This window comes from Psammomys obesus, unplaced genomic scaffold (assembly GCF_907164565.1).
Source record: "Psammomys obesus unplaced genomic scaffold, mPsaObe1.curated_primary_1811, whole genome shotgun sequence".
Classification (NCBI taxonomy): Eukaryota; Metazoa; Chordata; class Mammalia; order Rodentia; family Muridae; genus Psammomys; species Psammomys obesus.
The window spans coordinates 6,597,279-6,619,460 of NW_026596095.1; the positions used below are offsets into that span (position 1 = coordinate 6,597,279).

Sequence of the window (22,182 nt, forward strand, 5' to 3'; positions counted from 1 at the left end):
CACACACACACACACACACACACACACACACACACACACACACACACTGTGTTCATGTGTAAAGTTATCAAGTATTTCATCTAGATCCATAGCCTACATTCTTGGGATTATAGTTAATTTTAATTAAAATGTAATTTTTTTTTTTTACTACACATATGTTCACTCCAAAACATTTTAAGCCCAAAGTAAAGTAATATGTTGCATTTATTATGGATACACATTATTGAGTCAGTGTAGTTAAAAGCACTTGATGCTCTTACAGAATACCTAAACATGATTCCCAGCAGCCATGTTGAGTGGTTTAGAGCTGCCTGCAAATCCAGTTCTAGTACCTGATGGCCTCTTTTTTGACTCTGTAGCCCGTTCGTTCCTGCCCTAGCACTGGCACAGACACAGGCATGCACACACACAGGAATAAAAATAAAAACAAATTTTCTAAAACACACACTATTTTGACCTTTGTATACCACTGACAGTAAAGGTTACAGTAAACAGTAAAGGTTACAGGAGACGCATTAGCTCTACAGCCTTTGCTTCCTCAAGTCGCCGCATGTATAAACACTATGAATGATGCTTGCAATCTACCCCATTCCATAATTAATTGGCAAATTAGTTAATTTCCATCACAGAGTCCTCCATTAATTCAAATTCTCATCTATGTCAGTAGAGTAACTTTAATTACAAAGTAATATGCATCATCCTTTGAAAAAAAATGTTTAAACCTTGGAGTAAATTTAAGCGCCAGGAGAGCTTATAGACATTGAGTGCTCATTTATAGGAAGTACCAATTTTAAAAGCACACAGACGTTTTAGTTATTGGATTGAAGTGAATTGCTTCCTTTTTGTATGAATGAGTAATTGCTTCCTTTTTGTATGCCCCATTTAAGAAAAATCTGCAAGTGGTGATCAGCTGGAGATAGATTCTGGGTTAGGGATTGGGGCACCTGTCCACTCTAAGCTCTAAGACCCAGATCTGTGCATGTTGCCTTTGTCGCCTTGAGTTCATATGTGTGTTGGTTCTGACGTCTTTAGAAGGTCTACTCATGGGAGAAACAAACTACTATTAAAGGTAGTAGATGCCTCATGCCCAGCAGTAGATGGCCTACTGAAAGTGTATTCAGTGGTTTCCTTGAAAGTTTCCCATCCTTTTTAAAATTTATTCTTAATATGTATATATATAATTTTTAATTTATTCAATTTACATCCCAATTAAAGCCCCCTCCCTCATCTCCTCCTGATCCTGTCCTCACTCCCTCTTTTCCCCTATCCCACCAGCCCCCAGTCCTCAGAAAGAGGGAGCCCTCCTCCCTTACCAACAGGCCACAGACTACCAAGTCTCTTCATGACCACCTGCATCCTATTCTTTTGTGGCCTGGCAAGGCTGCACTGCCAGTGTGGAGGAGCATGCACAAGAGTCCATGTCATCTCAAAGTCATATTAGGATTCCTTCCTTCCTTCTTTCCTTCCTTCCTTCCTTCCTTCCTCCCTCCTTACCTCCTTCTGTTCCTCCCTCCCTCCCTCCCTCCTTCCCTCACTTTCTTACCTACTTCTTTTCTTCCTTTCTTCCTTTTCTTTCTTCATTCCTTCCTTCCTTCCTCCCTCCCCCTTCTCTCCATTTATTACTTACTTCTTCCTTCCTTTCTTTTTCTTTTATATTCATTTATTTATTTTGTGTATTTTACCCTACGGGTCCTTTGCGCGCATATATATATATTATGGCTTCTAGTTTTGTGTTTTTATTGAATTTCTGAGCCCTTGAAGGAGTATGTATATTAATTTCTTGTGTCTTTTCTGGGGCTTTTTTCTTCACTTTGTTTATATTATTCCATTTAGAGTTGTTTGTTTTGTTTTTTATTTTATTCTTATTCCTTAGATGCATATTTGTTTTTTAATGAGAGAACGAGAGGGGGTGGATTATGATGGGAGAATAAGTGTCAAGAAACTGGGAGGGGAAGAAGTAGGGGAAAATCTTGTTTCAATAAAAGAAAAGAACAATTATAACTCTAAAACAATGTCTGCAAAACCTACCGTTAATATGATGGAAACTCTGTTTATTCTATAGCATAACTCAGCTTAAGTGTCTATCTCAAAAAAATAAAATAAACTAGGAATAAAGGTAAAGAAAACATCTTTGTTCACTGTGGCCGATGTAAGACTAGTAATTAATAGTATAAAATTATTAGCTCTATCAAGGCAGTTTAAGATTATGTTGCCTCATGTGTAAACTATAATACTAATACCAATATCATAAGATTGTGATGAAAGCCAATGTAACTATTTCCTAGAGAAGTGGCTGGAATGCCCGAAAACCTTATTCAGCATTACTGGAGAGATTCCTCATTGGTCAAGGGCTCATGCTGTTCTCCCTCATAGCACACTACAAATCCACCTTCAGTGATTCTGGTGCCCTGTCATCTAGACTCCTCAGGCATTTGTACATACATACACACAGGCTCATGCTCTCATGTGTATAAATAAATCTTTAATATTAAAAGTCAATTCATGCAAAATTATTAGAAAATGGGTTCCTTTTTTTTAGATAATACAGTTAATCTGTCTTGTTAAATTCTCTTTGCTAGACTGAGGTCACTTTATTTCCTTTTTTTTCAAGACAGGGTTTCTCTGTGTAGCCTTAGCTGTCCTAGTCTTGCTTTGTAGACCAGGTTAGCCTTGCACTCACAGAGATCCTCCTACCTCTTCCTGCCTGCCTGCCTCTGTCTTCCTGAGTGCTGTGATTACAAGTGTGTGCCACCATTCTGGGCTTGAGGACACTTTCTTAAATTAAATCTGAACTATCGATAAAGGCAGGGTGCTCTGCAAATCTTAGAGGATAGACACACGGGTGTGTTCCTTACCACAGTTTGTAGGGCTAGTTTCACAAAAAAAAAATGGTTGGGAAAATGGGTTATATGGAAGGAGTTATTATGCAAGTCATGGGGAGCTTTCAAAATACAATACACAAAGGAACTTTGGCTAAATTTTTATTCACATCATTATTCTATGTTGTAAAACTTTTATGTCCATTCAAATGGAGAAAGCTATTAATAGTCAATCAATGGAGATTAAAATGAATCACGAGTTCTTTTTTTCTTTTTCTGTGCTGGTACAACAAAATTTCCATTGATCATTTTTTGAAATGAGTAATTTTTGGTTTAGGGTTTTTGACGTCTTGATGGATGTCAAGAAAACTACTAACTTATGCTGACGTGATTTCTCATTTGTCTTTTAAAGTACGTGAGCCAAATGCTTTTATGTTTAAGTTCATATACAGTTTTGTTTGGGGCATTTTTACCTGTGGGTTGGACTATCACTACTTCCCATACCTACCTGGTCACCATAGTTCCCTTGGGCACAGTGAGGACCAGGGAGAATTAATAAAGATGGCTTAAATAAGACGTGGTTTATTTCTTTTCATGGAAAAGGAGTGCACTGGTACATTGTGCAGGGCACATGATGACTCTGCATTCTCAATGGCTCTCTGCTTTTTCATGCTGTTAGTTCCACATTTAATTTTCTGTTCAAGTTGGAATCTAAGGCTCTGAAAGGAGAGTGGAGAATGAAAAAAGTGGACACTTCTTCATTGATAATACTCCCTCAAAAATCCATGCTTCCAAATTTATTTTACAAGCTGTAGTTAGCCAAACAGCTTAAGGAAGCAACATGGCAGGACTTATAGACCTAACTGAGAACTTGGCTTTCTGAAAAGTAGTAGGAAGTTGTCATAGGAGACTATCAATCAGAGGTGCTACTTTGGGATATTGTAAAGCTCTGCCTTAGCCATGTGTTGAATTGATACCAGCTGCTGTCCAGCCACAGAAAATTAACAATTCTACAGAGAGATTTGAAATACCAAAGTTTGATGTTTTGCTCCAAAGAGTCTGTCATGCGTTAACCTTTTATGTTGGAAAGCTATGATTCCCAAATCAAATACATCTTTAATTTCTTCACATGAGATTCCTAGTAAAAGTAGATTGGGTAGGTGTGAACAGCAAGATAGACAAGAGGTTAGAAGTGCTTGCTGTAAAACCTAATGATCTGAGTTTTATTCTTGAGATTTACATGGAAGGAGAGAACCAGCTTCTGTAAGTTCCCTGCCATTCACCCCTCACCTGCAGAAAAAAAGAAAGAAAGAAAGAAAAGAAAAGAAAGAAAGAAAGAAAGAAAGAAAGAAAGGAGGAAGGAAGGAAGGAAGGAAGGAAGGAAGGAAGGAAGGAAGGAAGGAAGGAAAGCACAGGCTGAGGAGAGTTGCTGAGAAATCATTCACTGCCATTTCAAAGTTCATTCTGACAAAAAGTATAGCATAAAACCTGCAAAGGGAAGGGCACACAGGTCAAAGTCTGGTGGATTCAGCCAGATTCCCTGAACCGGAGATAAACAGGACACACACTTCCCTGATGTGTAAGGTAGTACCTATGGAGCACTGCAAGTCAATGAGGCTCCATCACTTCTTGGTGTCCCACTAGGAGACAGTGTGCGATTGGCTTTGGCTATTCAAGTTCTGTACTGTGAGGTGAAGAAAGCAAATGCCACTCACTAATCACACTATTTGTGTAACCCAGTGATACTACTAGTACACTGTGGTCCACACTTTTAGACATTAAAAGAAAATAAAATATCTTTTATTTCCAGTTTAAATGTTCCAAGTTGTTTTTTAAAAAGAACACTTTATACCTTTGAAGGGAAGATGTCTGATTATAGCAACGCAGACCTGACAAATGTACCCTTTCATGCCTGTATTTCCACTCGAGTCAACGTACAGAAATACCAATGATTTGAAAGACACTGGTCATCAAGTGGCAAAAGACAGTAATCCTTGAGAAATGGAAATCAGTTTTCTCCCACTGTCCTGTTGAAAGAGACAAGCTGTAGTTAGTGTGGAGGGACCCATGCAGAACCTGTCAGATGCTTCCGACCTTAGCTGATGTTCAGAATCAGATAACTTCCTTTGGAAGGGTGTGTTAGGTGTTTTTCTGTTGCTGTGAAAATATTGTAACCAGGATAACTTATCAATAAAGGGTTTTATTTTACTTGTAATGGTTCCAAAGGGTGAGAGTCCATCATGGTGGGGAGGTTTGGCAGCAGATACAAGGCATGGAAGAAGGAACCAGATTCTGAGAGCTCACACCTCGAACTGTAAGCATGAAGCAGAGAGAGCACACTGGAAATTACTGAAGATTTTTAACTCCAGAGCCCACCTCCAGTAACTTAATTCCTCCCTACTCAAACCTCCCAAACAGTATTGAATGCTGGAGACCGTGGAGGACTTTTCTTATTCAAAGAACCTGGGTTCCAGGTTCTTGTGTCAATAATGAGTCAACTGAACAGTAACAATTTGTTAAGAGAAGGCACTGCCATGGCCAGACATGGGACCACAGAGAGGCAGAGAGAAAGACTACAGCTTGATGGCCCTGCTAGGGAGGCCTGTTGGTGCTTTTATGTTACCATAGCCAACAATTAGGAGTTCATTTGAAGAGTGTAGACTTAACTAATTTGGATAATGTGGGCATTTTGGAAAATGTTCTAATTGTTACATACAATCCTACATACTCCTGTATAAGTAGCATATGCCATTAGCATCTTAAATCTCCACCAAAAGGTGTGATCTTAATATTTTAACGAGCTGTTGGTTACCTTGGGACACTGGAATGTTTGTGTCAGGGGTGCAAGCCAGTTTTAGCTGGGCTATAATGGGCATTTATATTTGGCCTTTCTCTTTGCCAGTTTTCTTTTCTCAAGTCTTAACTCTTCAGCCTGTGTGGAAAACCTCTCAGAGTCAACTCTCTGCCCTATTCTTCTGCCTCACTCTCAGGCGAGGAGACAGGGCTGGCAATTCTGGAAGCAGTAAAGGTTTGTAGAACAGAGTAACAGCAGAGAGTTACTCAGAGAGGAGCAGAGGTCCCTTGAAGAGCTCACAGAGTAAAGGTTGGCACAACTCTGCGAAGGACAATCTGGACAAATGAGAATTGGAGGTGCTAGCCTTTCATGGGGGACTCAGGAATTCTGCCTGTTCCCCACAACCTGTTACTGACCTAAAAGATTTCATAATTCATAGAACATTAGGTACTGAGAAGTTTCTTTTCTCAGAAATGGGAAATAATTAGTCTCGGAACAAATGCTGTTGAAGCCCTATGTCATAAAGCTTAAGACCAATTCTTGAAAGAATCAAGTGGTTTCCAAGTATTGTGTCTAAGGACAAAACTTAAGAACGTTTGTAGGGATTTGAAATCATTACATACTCAATCTGTAGAAATTCACAATGCTTGTCATCCAACTAAAATTCTCTAGACACTAAGAGATAGATATAGGAAAAGATTATGTATAGAATACATTCCAGAAGTCAAAAGAAATATAAAATGTTCACAGATGTTAGGATGGTAAAAGAATCAAATTAAAGTAGTTGTCATGGCATTGATTTGCTTGTACCAAAGCTGTGTGGAAGCATGAAAAGAGGATCCAATTGTATTTCTAGAGTTAAATTGCCTTCAATATAGCCTTGGAATTATGGAAGAAAAGACAGTTCCAAGACAGGAGTATCAACAATCCTAAATGAAGCACAGAAATGGGGTAAATGATAGCTAGAAAGACGAAAGACAGCAGGGAACAATTTTCAATCATGTGTAGGATAAGTTTGAGTATCTTAATGTGTCTAATATGAATGGACTCTCGCAAAGATGGGAGTGGGGGAGAGGAAAGATGAGAAGAAAATTACTTGAAAAAAAAATCCAGAGTAAAAAAAAATCTAGTGGAATCCAAGAAGAAATAGAGAGAAAACTGTACCAGCAAGACAGCCATCAAATCACTCATAGGTGTGGTAAAGATAGAATCTTCATGTCAGTCAGAGGAGGAAGAACAAAGAAAAAAGATGAGGCCACTGCTGATGGAGTTGTAGCTTAGTTGGTAGAATGCTTGCCTCCCATGCATGAACACATGGGCTTAGTAACTAGTACTTTTTACACTGGGTGTGGAAGCACACGTCTGTGAGCCAGTACTCTGGAAGGGTAGGCAAGAGTATCAGAAGTTTACATTTAACCTTGCTTACATACATGAGCTAGACTTGTTGAAGGCCATCTTGGGATACAAAAGACCCTGACTTAAACACTTCCAACAATTGTTGACCCTTTTCTAGTATCCAACCAGTTCTGCTCCCACTTTTTGTATGGTGTGTGTGTGTGTTTGTGTGCATGTGTGTGTGCATGCATGCCCATGTAAATATTTTAAACATCAAATATAAAGGAAGCAGAGAAATGACTCCATGATTAATAGTGTTCACTGTGAAAGCAACAGGATCTGACTTCAAATTTTCAGCACCCACGTAAAACTTACACATGACCATACATGCTGGTGATACCAGCATGGGGAGTGGACACAGTAGATTCCAGGAGCTTGCTGGCAGGTCTAGTGTAAGTAGCAAGTTTTCTGCTTAGTGAAAAACAGTTTCTTAAAGCATAATGCATAGAGCAGTAGATAAAGACACTCAATGTGCTCCTTTGCACACACACACACACATACACACACAAATACACATAAACAAATAATAATTTAAAAAGCATAGCACAAACTCTGGAAACCACTGAATGAACAAAAACCCTACATTTTATGTAATTCCACTTATATAACATGTCCACAATGTACAAATATATAGACTCCAAATGAAAATGAATGGTTACTTCTAGATAAGGAGCTTGGACACATGGGAAATTACTGTAGCTCTGCAGTTGCTTATTTTCTCAGAGAGGTGTCTGTAGAGCATTCTAAAATTTAGTATTTTGGTGATCATGGTACTCTACAAGCACACAAATAACTATCTCCTTAGACCCTTGAAATTAGTGAGTTGTGTGTTAAATGAATTCTGTCTCAGTAACTTAATTAGAAAACGTGCTCAATGTAAAGGAAGAGACAGTGTCGATGTGTATCACAGAAGACTGTGGGGCTCCATGTTCATCCCCAGAGACAGACATAGCAAGTATGTTTCTGCAATGAATTTTCAGTGGAGACTGCATGGTTGAATGATGGTTATCCTTTTTCTTTCATAAACTGGAGGGATGCATGTTGTTTTTGTTTGTTTGTTTTGTGAATGGATCCTTCTTTTTCCTACTTATATAATAACATGTTCATGTTTTGTTTGTTTGTTTGTTTTTAGCCACCAAAGGAAGTGACAAGTTCCACTGTGGTCTTTTCATATACTTGGGTTGGTTGTTCCTCCTGCTCTCCTCCTGCCCTGTTTTATCCTTCCATCCTCCGTAGGAAATTTTCCACTTTCATGTTTTATGTATTCTATCACTGTCCACACTCTCCTCTTCCCACCTTTACTTCTTTATCACCCACACAAGCACAGTTTTATATATTTATATATATATATATATATATATATATATATATATATATATATATATATATATATAAAGATAGCAGCTAGGGTCTAACTTTGGGAGACAGTATGTGGTATGTATCTTTGTGAGTCTGGGATATCTTAGTTTTACTTATCTATTCTTTCAAGTTTTCAAACTTTGGATGGTTGGCCAATGAGTGTTTATGCCATAAAGATCAGGAGGGCAAACCCAATGCTAGTCCCTGGAGTATATTCCTGGACTGATAAAATAAATATTGGGAACCCAAAGACTATTTAAAGAGTTAATTATAATTTCTGGGTTTGGGGGAAGAGCTTAGGCCCATTAGTATTCAATTAAAAATAATAACTAAGAATAGGGCCATTATTACTTTATGCATTGCTTTAGGTTGTAAGTTATTTTATGTTAGATACTTATGCCCCTGAACTGGAATTACTAGGTTATTTTTGTTAAGGAATTGGGTCTTTCAATGTGAGTTCACATTTACATGTTTTCTCCTGGCTAATACTACTTTTTAAAAGGACACTACTGGGTACTCCAAGATGCAGCTCCCAAGACATTTTCTTCTTTGGTGAGGAAGGACTTTCTGGTGATGCAGGCTTTGGGAGTCACTTGTGCTCTTGTCAGTAACCTGTCTTGATGCTTAAACACAATAAACCCATTGGCACATACACACACACACACACACACACACACACACACACACACACACACACAAGCCTGTGTTTGCACTGGGGCTGAGGAAATCTGTTCTGTTCACTTATTGAAAAACATGTGTCAATAAAGAAGCTAAAATACCATTCCTTAATTCGGAGAGTAAAAGTGGCAGAGTAATTATTCGCATGAATTTTGTGTCAAGAACATTTCTTCTTGTTACTAAATATCTTCATGTTAGTAAATATGCTTATGAACCCACGATTTACGTATATATTTATAACATGTATTACTGCTGCAAACAGATCATAATTTACTTTTTTTCCTGTTAGGCAGTATGTATTTTCTTGACACAGTTTACAAACTTTCTTTCTCCTAAAGAATATCTTTGTAGAGTATCACCTTTTTAAAATTTTAATGGTGCGATAGAGGCACAAGCCCTTTCCTAACCTGTTTTTGTTTGCATAGAACCTATGCTTTAGTCTGCGAACATGCTTGACATCCCTTTATTTTCATTGCATTGCTTTTTTTTTTTTTCCATCAGGTGGTTTGCAGCTCCTCTTGCTATGGGGGCCTTGTCTTTTATATCTTGTCTGGCGAAATTCTAAACTTCCACTCTAGAACATCGAAGAGTCAATAAGAGTGTTACATTAGGTTTCTCTCAGAACCTGTTGATTTTGGAGCAACTCAATTCTGCTGCCTCAGCAAGTGAGCTACTGATTACACCTTGGCAGAAAAGTGAGGTCAATGGGACTTCCATCCTCTTGCAGCACAGTTAATCATTACATGGCTTGAAATCTTTGTAACTGGTGACAAGTGGTAAATGCTGTTTCTTTTTTCCTTGGAAACAGAATGAAACTAAAAAGAAAACAGGGTTCTGTTTGTCTGTCCATCAGTAACATCCTTTTAACTACCAGCAGGAGGTTTTGCTCAACTATGTTCATAGCAGCTTTATTTATAATAGCCAGAATCTGGAAACAACCTAGATGTTCCTAAAAGGTACATTTACATAATGGAACACTACTCAGCAATTAAAAACAAGGAAACCATGACATTTGCAGGCAAATGGCGGGAACTAGAAAAGATCATCCTGAGTGAGGTAAACCTAGAAGCAGAAAGATATGTATGGTATATACTCACTCATAAGTGGATATTAGCCATGTAATATAGACAAACATACTAAAATCTTTACACCTAAAGAAGCTAAGCAAGAAGGAGGACACTAGGGAATGAGAATTAATATCCTCATTTAGAAGGGCAAACAGGATAAACATTAGAACTAGGAGAAGACAGGGCACAGGACAGGAGCCTTCCACAGGGGACTTCTGAAAGACTCTACCCATCAGGGTATCAAAGCAGAAGCTGAGACTAATAGCCGAACTTCGGGCAGAGTTCTGGGAATGTTATGGCAGAAGAAGGATATAAAAAGACCTGAAAGGGGCAGGAGCTCCACAGGGAGAGCAACAGAGCCAAAAAATCTGGGATCACGGGGTCCTGCAGAGACTGATGAATCAACCAAAGACCATGCATGGATAGGACCTAGATCCCCTGCTCAGATGTAGCCCATGGGCAACTCAGTCTCCATGAGAGTTTCCTAGTAAGGGGAGCAGGGGCTGTCTCTGACATGGACTCAGTGGCCAGCTCTTTGATCACTTCCCCCTGGAGAGGTGGCCTAACTAGACCACAGAGAAAAAGGATCCAGACAGTTCTGATGACACCTGATAGGGTTGGTCACATAGTAGGGGAGGAAGACCTCCCCTATCATTGGACAAAAGGAAGGATATAGCAGTGGAAGAGCAATGGAGGGTTGGAACAGGAGGAGATGAAGGAGGGGGCTACAGTCAGGATACAAATAAATAAATTGTAATAAATAATAATAAAGAAAAAAATTTAAAAATATTTTCTCATTAACATATGTACATATATATTAAGACAATGAGATTAATATACATATGTATTTTTGCAGCCAATAGGATGAATATATATGTATATACATGCATATATACAGTGTATTAATCACAAATATTTGCTTTTAAGATTCACTGACCAGTTTGGTGGAAAAAAATCATATGCACTTGATATCCTACCCTGTTCCAAATGAGCAATAGTGCCAAGTTTCTTTTGAGGCTCATGTTTACAACATGGCAGAAGGAAAACTGAGTATTATGTTTTGGAAGAAATTTAAAGTCTCTGTTTAAACTTAAAACAATCGCTTCCTAGTGAGCCAAGTGAAGGTTTGAAAATTGTATTTAAAATCTGTTTAATAAGCAGCAAAAGCTTAGACCAGTGGGTGGTTAGAATGGTAGATGGGTACCAAACTGAACTGCAGGACAATAGATTTTTCTTACTGCTATATTAATAACAGTAAGCTGTGTGTTTATGTGTGTGTGGTCAAAGGTGTGCACCTTTACGAAGGAAGTCTGCTATACTGAGACAGAAAGAAAGCACAGGCCCGAAGTGGGTGATGACTGGTCTCACTTGGAGAGTGTGGTCAGAGTACAATCTAGGCATCTGCAAAAGAATTTTCTATAGGCTGAAAAAATAGGGACATCCAAGGTCATATACCATATGTGGCTGATATCAACAGTCCAGATCCAGACTTTAAACTACTAAATCCTATATATCTTTTAGGCATTAAGGAAATGCATTTGCATATAACTGATGTGCACAAGGACATCAGTCATCAGGAGAGTAAGGATCTCACATCTGACCTCAGCAGAAATGTGTGAAGTATAGACTAGCCACAGCGTGAATACTGACTTACAGGGAAAGACACTGTGTTGGTATTTTTCATACAAATCAAATTAAAGTTGTGTTAGGACATGTGCACAGACGGAGTTCATGACAAGGGCTGACTGCTGTAGGGAAGACTCAAGATCCCTTTCTTGTGGCCTGGCTGAGTAGATAGTGAATAGAAAGCAAAGCCCTGAGGTAACGTCATTGTGAAATGAACATGAAGACCTTAGTTTTTTTTTTTTTTCCTCCAGAACCTACATTAAGGAAAATGACATAGCAGGACACATCTCTAATCCCCCGCCTTGGAAAGAAAGAAACAGAAGGATCCCTAGGGCTTGTTGATTAGCAAGTCTAGCCAAATCTTCAAGCTCCTTGTTTAATAAGAGACCCTGCCTCAAAAACTAAGGAAGACAGTGGTGGTGGAAGATACATGACATTCACTTCAGACCTCTCTATCTTTGTGCACACACATGCATGTACACTTGTGCACGTGTGTGGGAACACAAACATACACATAAGAAAAACAGAAAGAGAAATGAGGGCAGGAGAGAGGGCAAGAGAGGGAGTGAGAAAAAGAGAGATGGAGGAAGGGAAAAGAAAAAGAGAGAGAGAGAGGGAGAGAGACTTTAATGCTAAAGAAACCAAACCAAGCAAGCTTCTGGAGTGCTCAATATTCATAAACATTATGAACTAATACTCATTCCAAAATCCATAAAAACAATACAGACGCTTTGTGATTTTATTTTAGAGTCTAACTCAACTTCCCAGCTCCTTGCTTCACTAACATCCCTCTTTTTAGTAGTTAGACCTGCAGTTGGCTCAAAATGAGTCAATCTATGGTTATTATTATTGTTTTTTGACCCTGAAAAGCAAGCTAATCGTTCAGTTTACTTAACTTCTGAAATTCCAAGTTTAACCCTGGTAGTGCTTTTGTATTAGCCCCTACATCTTTTTCTTATTTGTTGACTGGCATTGTTCTACTTTTAGCATGCTGATTTGCATTTACTCTCTCTTGAATTCAAATGGCTCTGAGCCTTGGGAGCCAGTGTTTAGTCAATCAGTGTTGTATAACATGTGTTCTCCCCTTTCATAAATGTTTCCTATCCTTTGTAAGTGTTTTCCTGTGATGTGTTATTTTTAATTCCTAATGTAAAAACAAAAACAAAAACAGCTAGTACAATATCTTACCATATATTCTTAAATGTTTTGCCCTTTAAACTGTTTAAGGAATAAAAAAGAAAGAGCAACTAAGAGCTGGTGTTATTTGACAATATTGCTTTTAACTTATTTTCTTAAATGTAAATAATACTATAAAAAGGTCACTGTTCTTGTTCTGAAGTTTCTACTTGGTACTGTTAAAGTGTGGAATTCATCATGGTTTCATCTGAAATATTAAGAGAAAACTGTTACCTGGGCTGAAATCTACTATGAACAGCTTTATAATGGTTACATATACAATAGAATCTTTTCTAGGTCTGTTATGAAAATGTTATATAATTTTCACATCACCTGGGAAATGCAGACTAGAGACTCGAGTGACAGAATCTAGCTTCCTTAGATGCACAGTGACATTATAGATGGGATATTTTAAGATATATGAACTACGTTGCTTAGGGTAACTATTTTTTCAATAGAAATGAATTGAATTTCCCAGGTGATACAGCTATTATAAAATTATAAAAACAAAATTATATGCCATTAAAGTTCATGTATAAAAGTCCTAATTCCAAATGTGTAGTATTAGGAGATGAAACTCCTGGAAGATTGTTAGGAGCATTTAAGCTCATTAGGGTGGGGCCCTTATAATGACATTAGTGTCCTTAGAAAACACTGGAGGACTTTCTCTCACTCTTTTCATAGAAAGATACACCAACACAGTAATGTACAAGCTAGCAAAAGGATCTTTACTATGGATAAAATTATGTAGAAATTTGACCTTGGACTCTTTAGCTTGTAGGACTATGGGAAAGACATGTTTGCTGCCTAAGTCACTCAATCTATGATATTCCGGGACTGTATCTTTTTAAATTATTTTTTATATTAGTTACAGTTTATTTACTTTGTATCCCAGTTGTAGCCCCCTCTCTCACTCACTCCCACTCTCTCCCTCCTACATCTCCTCCTTGCCCCTAAATTCACTGATAGGAGAAGTCCTCCTCCCCTTCCATCTGACCCTAGCTTATCAGGTCTCTTTAGGACTGTCTGCAGTGTCCTCCTCTGTGACCTAGCAAGGCTGCCCTTCCCTCGGGGTAGGGGGAGTTAAAAAAGCCAGCCATTGAATTAATGTCACAGACAGTCCCTGTTCCCCTTACTAGGGCACCCACTTTGACACTGAGCTGCCATGGGCTACATCTGAGCAGGGGTTCTAGGTTATATCCATGCATGGTCCTTGGTTGGAGAAACAGTCTCAGAAAAGACCCCTGTGCCCAGATATATTTGGTCCTTGTGGAGCTCCTGTCCTTTCCAGGTCATACAAAATCCCCTGTCTTTCATATCTTAATCAGAGGAATTATTATTTATATTGGATTCTGTCATCTTATTGAAAATCTTATTTAAAAGGAGAGAAATGATGATTTATATGTTAATGACACACAAACACAACACACATACACACAAATATGTATATTCTTTTGAATGAAGGTTCAGTCTTCTTAAAAGTAGGTGAACTTTCTTAAAGTCAGTCTGTTGAGTGGGTATGTGCTTTATAAGTTGAAGTGCCATGTACAAAATCTGGTAAAAGCAGACTAGAGACTCAAGTGACGGAACCCGCTTGCTTAGTTGCACTTGACATGTTAGATGGAATGTTTTAAGATGTATGAACTGTCTTATTTAGGTTAACTATTTGTCCAATAGAAATGAATTGGATTTCTCAGGTGATGTGACGTGACGAGCATCCTGAAAGGGCTCATTCATTTCCAGTTGATGTGTTTTGTGATGTTTTACAAATTCATCATTTTTTTTCATCTGCCTTGTCTTTCCTAGAATGGAAATGTAATGTAAATTCATCCTAATATGTCTAGCCCAAAGTTCATGTGTTATGTACAGTTCTATATATTATAAAACATTATCTCCATTGTTCTGTACATGTAATGGAGGTTGAAATATATGTATTTGAATTACATGAAACTTCGATAGTGGCATACTAATTTGTGAAGAGAATATTGGCATTTTCAAGCAATCTGCCTTTGCAGTTGCAGGTCAAGGAGCTACGATAAATTCAGAAACGCGTGACCAATTTGATTTCACCTGAGATACATCTCTCCTTTTCATTTTGTCTTATTTATAGTTTTCTTTTCTCCTGTTGCCTTTGTATTTTTGCATATTCCTATACTTTTAAAACCAATCGCAATGTAGGTATTCAGAATCGACAGTTCAGGAACAATGATATACATTTGGTAAGTGTAGTACAACTAAAACACAATGCAGTATGAGTACGTATTACCTTTGAGGTAGTGTTAATTGTCTTAGTAATTAAAGCAATGCTATCAGTTCAGTACAACCGCCGATAATTGTTTAACAGTGGCGGAATGAGAGTGAAGGTTTCCATATCCAGCAAAGAGTAGAAGAGCTATAATCTAAGACCAAATATAACACAAAACACTACACACAGTGTTCAGTAAATGCATAACACAAAGTCGTAAGGTTTATAGCCTGAACACTAGTCTTTCTTCATCTATTTCTTATTAACAATAGTGAGCTAGTCACTGTACAGAGAAAGAATATTGGCCTTTTTATGGAGCTAGCAGAAAAAAAAATTCAAGAAGCAAAGGACAACTTTCCTTTATTACCGTCACGTGAAGAAGTATTTCTAAGACCTTGTGCCTGGGAGTTCATTAAAAAGATAAATATGAACACATGGGAGTCCTTGCCCAGGACTAAGCTCCAAGGTCTCTAAGAATTTCAGACAACAAACTTGCTTGTATCTGCTTTGTGGACCTGGGGGACCATATGAAACTCATTCTGCTGTCTTTTTCTGACAAAACAGAGACTGGCCATGCCATCTCTGGGCTTCTCTAAACTCTCCATCAGAGAGATTATTTAAGCTTCCCTACACTGTGAGTATGAAAAGCATAAGAATTGGTGGGGTAAAACTGGTTGATACTGAGCCCTGTAAACAACTATACGCTCAGCAAGATAAGTACCAAAAAGTTCAGGTCTATGCTCACCCGTATTTGCTGGTCTTTTCTTGTTAGTTGGGAGAATTTGCTCGAGAGTAATGTTAGTAGGGAGGGTTTGCTCAGGTGCAAGTAGTAAAAAATATACTTTTATTTCAAGGAAATGCAGCATGCATTTAATTATTTGTTTTCTTTTAGCCTCATACAAGGAAAAGACCCATGTAAATCTCAAGGTATATCATCAGTAATAAAATTTAAGCATAATCTGAGTGAGATAAAATTTAATTTATCATGGTTGACCACACAAAACCCAACTGTATCATTTTTAATAGCTCAGAATTTACAACAAGGAATAACTAGTGTTGAGTAGAAAAAAAAAAAGTTTGTTTTTAATTCAAATGTAAAGAGTAAAGAAAACCTAATGTGATACATTATATTTACTTAATCAATATGGTCATTTAAATGTTGACACATTTTTACAAAGAAGACCTCTTGGCCAAATGGTTTCCTGTAACTGGAATTTGAGCTCCTAAGTGATTTTAAATGCCTAACATTTTATGATTAGTGCTTTTATCCAGGAAGAGTAGACGTGTGATTTCAGTCAATGTGGCTGCTCCTCCCACTCTCTGGGGTGAGACACAGAACTCTTAAGGTACAGACATGCAGTATGTGTGCTGTGGGGATCCAGATGTTTCTACGGATAATGTTCACAGAAACCAACACAGACACTATCAGATTTTGTGTAGAATGAATTTGAATCATATTAAATCATCTCTCAAACCACACAAAATTCATGCCGTGAAATTTTCTCCAACTTTTTTTCCTGCCTTCATGCTCACCAGTACATTCTCACAATGGTTCTGAAACTGATTGGAATGCCCAAAGCCAGATTTTTTTTTTTTTTTTTTTTTGATGAGAGAAAAGTCCCCCTCTATTAGCAGTAACTTGATATTTGAAAGGGTTAATGGGCTTCTTGAAGTGCTCAATTTATCCAGAGAGGGGACCCCATGACCCTTGTAAGGATCTGGCTTTGGTCATTTCTTAGGAAGAATGTAATTTAGAACTCTTGCTTATTATTCTGCCTGCTGCTTATTTATCGATGATATTGACTTTGGGTTTTAAAAAGTCTTGCTTTGGAAAATTGTTTTGAGCAGCTCTTAACCACACACGTCCTGTATTCTTATTTTATATCCCTTTTCATCTGGGATATGATTAAGTCAAATCCTTGGTAACTATTCTCCACAATCCAATTTATTTTTACCCAAGATCCATTGAATTCAACTCAATGGCTTCTCGTAAAAGGTTAACCCAATATTTCATGCTGTGTTATACTTTATGTTTCTGTTATGTGAATGAAAACTAACTATGATAAGCAGCCAGTAAATTACATTCAGAATGTTTATTTTCAAAAGTTACATTACTATGCCGGTATAGATAAATGTTATCATTTATCACAATATGGATTGTGGTTGTAAAAGGTAAAATAAATACAGCCATATTTCTTGTATGATTCCTAGTTTGTTTACTTTAAATGTTGACCAGTATACCTTTAAACTTGCTCTTTTATTTATTGACTTACATTACCATGTGGTACCCTAGTGAGTGAGTCAAGTCTGCAAACATAAGCAAAACTATTGTATTTATAATAAGAAATTAGCTTTATTTTTTTTCTGTTAAATGAGATTCTTGAATATTCTTAAGTTGACATTAGCTACTTCGATATTTTTTCATTCCTAGGAATAATCATTTAGAAACAGAGCTTTAGTGTGAATGTCCTGTTTGGAAGACACAAACAGCTCACCTGATAAAGTGAAGGAACATCATGCCTGTAATTTTAAGAATTACTAAAAATAATTTATCAAACTTGTGCAAGTAAAGCAAGTCCCAGAGATGTTCATTAAAGTGAGTACAGTGTACAGGATGAAGCATTTATTAATTTTTAATAGCAACATTATCAAGATATAGTTATCATATCATACTAATCCCTATATAAAGGAAAGCTTTCAGCTTTTTAAATGTATTCGTAGAGTTATGCTAACAATAAACAGTCAGGCATCTTTAGCAGTTACTTTCCTCTTTTCCAAAGCAGCGTGGCTGGGTCTTGCTTTCCATCCAGTCTGACAATATCCATTTCACAGTGGCTTCTAGAATTTTATGAGCATGTATACATTATTTATTGACTGCTGAGTGTTTTTGTTTTTGCTGTTGTTAGTGTATTGTTATTTGTCTTAGTAGTACTAGCGAATCCAATCCAGGGCTTCTCTCCTCTCCATGGTATCTTGGCACAAGGCATCATGGTAGAAGTAAGCGAAAAGGGAGAAACAAAGGTGACTCAGGGGCCCAGAATTTGAGAGAGAGTCCTGAACCCCCCAACCAGATACCACTACTTAAATGTCCAATCATCCTTTTAATGTTACTACAATGGAGACCAAGGTACTAACATGTAAGCTTTTGGAGACATCTTCAACTACATCCTAACAATAGCACATGGCACACACACACACACACACACACACATATATATATATATATATATATATATATATATATATATATATATATATTTATATTTATATTTATATATAAATGTGTGTTTGTGTATATATGAATAGATATTTTATATATTTATTATATATTATATATTTATATTTATTATATATTTATACATTATATCTAATATGAATATGTTCTAATATATTTTTATACATGAATATATTTTAATATATTGATTTGAAAGATTAAAATTTTTGATATAGTAATATGCTGTACTAATCTTGTGCTCTCAGGACAGGGCACACATATTTTGGTTAGTGAAAGGATAGATGATTTAAGGAAGTCTATTTCCCCTACACTCTGAACCTCTGACATCATCATGTGCTACACTGGAAATGGGCAGTTATGTTTTGAGATAACAGCATTTGTGTTTGTTCTTAGAAAACTTTCTTTAAATATGGTCTTTGAAATTTTATAGATGTGTGTAATGCATTCTGATTATTCTCATAGGCACCCTTTTTTATCCCCTTTCCACTCCTGCCGATGCATGCGCTCCTCCATACTAGCCCTCTTTCCATACTCGTGTCTGGTTTTGCTCTGTTTTTTGATGCACAGTGTCTTCCAGTGTGACCCGGGCTTTGAATGATGGTTTCAGCAGAGCCCTTGTACTCACCTCTTTTCAGATCTCTTTGAATCTTTGTCTGTTCGTGTTGCTAGAACACTTAGTTCCTATTTTGTGTAGTGCCCTGGAGTATCAGCTGCCCTGCGGCACACTTCAGTTGAATTTGGACCTGTTTGTAAGGGTTGCTTTTGAGGTGAGTCTTTGAGGGCCTTTCTTAAGAGCTTGTTTTACCTGCTCCTCCTGCTCTCCCTCGGGAACTCTCAGCCATGTTACTTCTATTTATTTTCTTCAGGACGATGTCAGCCTCTCACAAAGTGTCTGCCGTCAAACTCTTAATTCCTCATTAGAAGACTCAAAGGATTGAACCTCCCCACATAAAGGTTCAAGTAAAATCAGCTCATGTGGGGAGAATTGCCTCTTTATGCCACTGCCTATTCTTCTCTGTGCCACAGCTCCAGAACTTGGGATAGTGACAGTGACTACTTCTCCAAAAGTGACATCCTGACTTTATAATCAGTGCACTGGGTGTGAACACTCGTCTTTGGTTCTCTCAATGGGTTGTTCCTGGTGAGCAGTCTTCACCACACTGAGATACTAAAGGTTGTTGGTGTTGTCATTTGTTGTTGCTGTTATGTTGCCATCAAGGCGGAGCCTCTAATCAGCCACTGAGAGCTGTCATGGGTACAAGGGACTCTGGGCCGCTAAGCTGTGTGCTCTTGAGTTCACTCTCAGAAATGCTGACAGGATGTTCTTCCCTGAGGGGCAGTAGGGATGCCATGTCTTTCAACTGGAATCTGAGCAGAAGGAGCCTGACACTGTTGGTTACACTTTCCTAGGATGCGTCATTGTGAGGTGGAGCTGGGTGGGGGAAGACAGTGGTGGCTGGTATTAAGACTCCATGCATAAAAATGTTCTTTCTGAAATGTGAAGTGTCTTTAATTGATGTGCTGTCTCCTCCTTCTCCTTCTCCTTCTCCTCCTCCTCCTTCTCCTCCTCCACTTCCTCCTCCTTCTCCTTCTTCCGTCTCCTCCTCCTACATAAAGAGAATTCCCAGAGAAGTTAAGGTTTATGCTTATCAACTGTTTTGAAGGAGTTGGTCTACATAGGTCCTGAAGTGATCTCCTAGTATTTACTTTTTACAATATACAAAGAGCTCACATCGATTCCTTTTTAATTGGTGGGAGTTATAGTAATTATTTTAAAAATTACATTTATTATATTTGTGTGAAATGAGTATACCCCTGTGCATGTATAGAATCAGAGTACAGTATGGAGCTGTTTTTTATCCATCATTGGGTCCTTGAGATTGAACTCAGGTTGTCAGAGTGCCTAATCAACATAAATGCTTTAATGAGTTATTCAGATGTCATTTAATACTTGTTTTTTATATGATAAATACTAGTTCCTACATTAGACATGGAAAGATTTTCATCTGTAGGTAAATGTGAATTAAAATTCTACAATAAAATCGAATCATACCTCAGTCCCCTCTGCATTATTTTGTTTATTCATCCAAAATATGGACATCATGGTAGAGGTTTGTAATTTAAATTATATAGTCCATGCAAACACATTTTTAGACTCTAAAACCTTAAGGTGGATGCTATTATTACCACTTTATATCAAATGCAGCATGAAATGTATCTTTTTCTGCTCTCATCTTTATAAACTAACTACAAAATTCATCTCAGGCAATATTTATACTTTCCACCATTTGAAGTACTTTGTATTATCCTGTGATGAATATTCTTACAAATCAGTTATCGTCCAGAAAATAATCACTTTAGATAAACATTGAGTAGTGCATGGGGGAAGGGCATTGTTAGCATGTATTCAGTAGGACACGAAATTGTTCATTCATTTGTCTTGGTGTTATGGAGAGTTTTATGGAATTCCAATAAGGATTCATTTTAAAATGTGGAAAAGATGAAATTGGTAGGTTAATTTTAAAATCCCAGCTTGTGAAAGTATCCAGGGTTGTCAGGTGCAATAGGACCTTGGTTCTTAGGACCCCCTATCAGAATCTTTTCCAGCCGAAGCATGCATGGAGGGGAATTCTTACTGTACATGACCTTCGAGGTTCATCTTAACGCCACAGTATTTTGGGAGTGCGCGATCTAAAGTTTAGGTAACACGTTACGTCATACATTCATTTGTTTCTTACTGCACTCTTCTCATCTAAGTAAAAGAGATAAGTAGTTCACTGAGAGTTAAATAACCAGAACATGAGCACGTTCATGTGCGCGCACACACATACACACACACACACACACACACATACACACACACACACACACAAAATTATCAGCTTTGAATAAGTCCTTTTGCAGACATAAACATGTGCTGACTCCTTGGCGTTGCATATCAGACACTCAAACAGTAAAAAGGAAATTCCTAATTTTCCAACTTCCGATGCTCTTGGTTTATGAGGGAAGAGAGCATCCATAGTCAGCAGTGACTGCTCAGGCTTGTCTGTCTCAGTAGCGATAATGGAGGGCCCTAGAACGAAAAGGCAGATCACTCCTGGGAAGTTTTTCTGGAGAAGAACATGTTCTCTTGTAAATGATTGCAGTGAAGGGTGTTACTATGATTTCCAGTTCAGTCTTGGTTGAGAACTCTTTATTAATATCTGAATCAAAACCTTTAATTAAACAATATCAATTTGGCATTCCTTACTAACTCAAAATAAATCACATCTTATTTCAGGAAGTACTGAAAACTTCCGTGCCTTTTCTGTCCCTTTTATGATTCATATTTTTTAATGTATGTGTGTGTTGTACATGATTATGTGCATATGTATGTTCATATGCTGGTTATACATTGTGCATACAGATATGTGCGCATGTGTGTGTACATACATGTGTGGCACCCCAAAGCTGGTGCCAGATGTCTTACAGAAATCATTCTCAGCTTTATAGAAGAATAGGTCTTAGAGTTACAGGCAGCCACCACCCCCGCCTGGCTCTCTACCTGAATCCTGGCAAGCTGAATGTGGCTTCTTATGCTTGCACAGCAAGTGCTCTATTCATTGGCCATCTCCATGGCCCTTTTTTCTAAATCTTTTTTTTTTTCTTCCCTGCAATTACATACTGCTTGTCATCATGCTGACTGGGATCAACTGTAGCATTTGTCATTGGACATTTTCCTCTCTGATGAAAATAGAGCTTTTTGCTTATTGTTGGTCACATTGGTTTATTATTGTGACTTCATTTAT

General features: G+C 37.7%; 1 protein-coding gene across 1 annotated transcript in view; it reads left to right on the top strand.

Annotated features, from left to right (window-relative positions):
* Positions 1 to 22,182, top strand: part of Dpyd (dihydropyrimidine dehydrogenase) — an 844,213-nt gene that overhangs the window by 16,002 nt on the left and 806,029 nt on the right.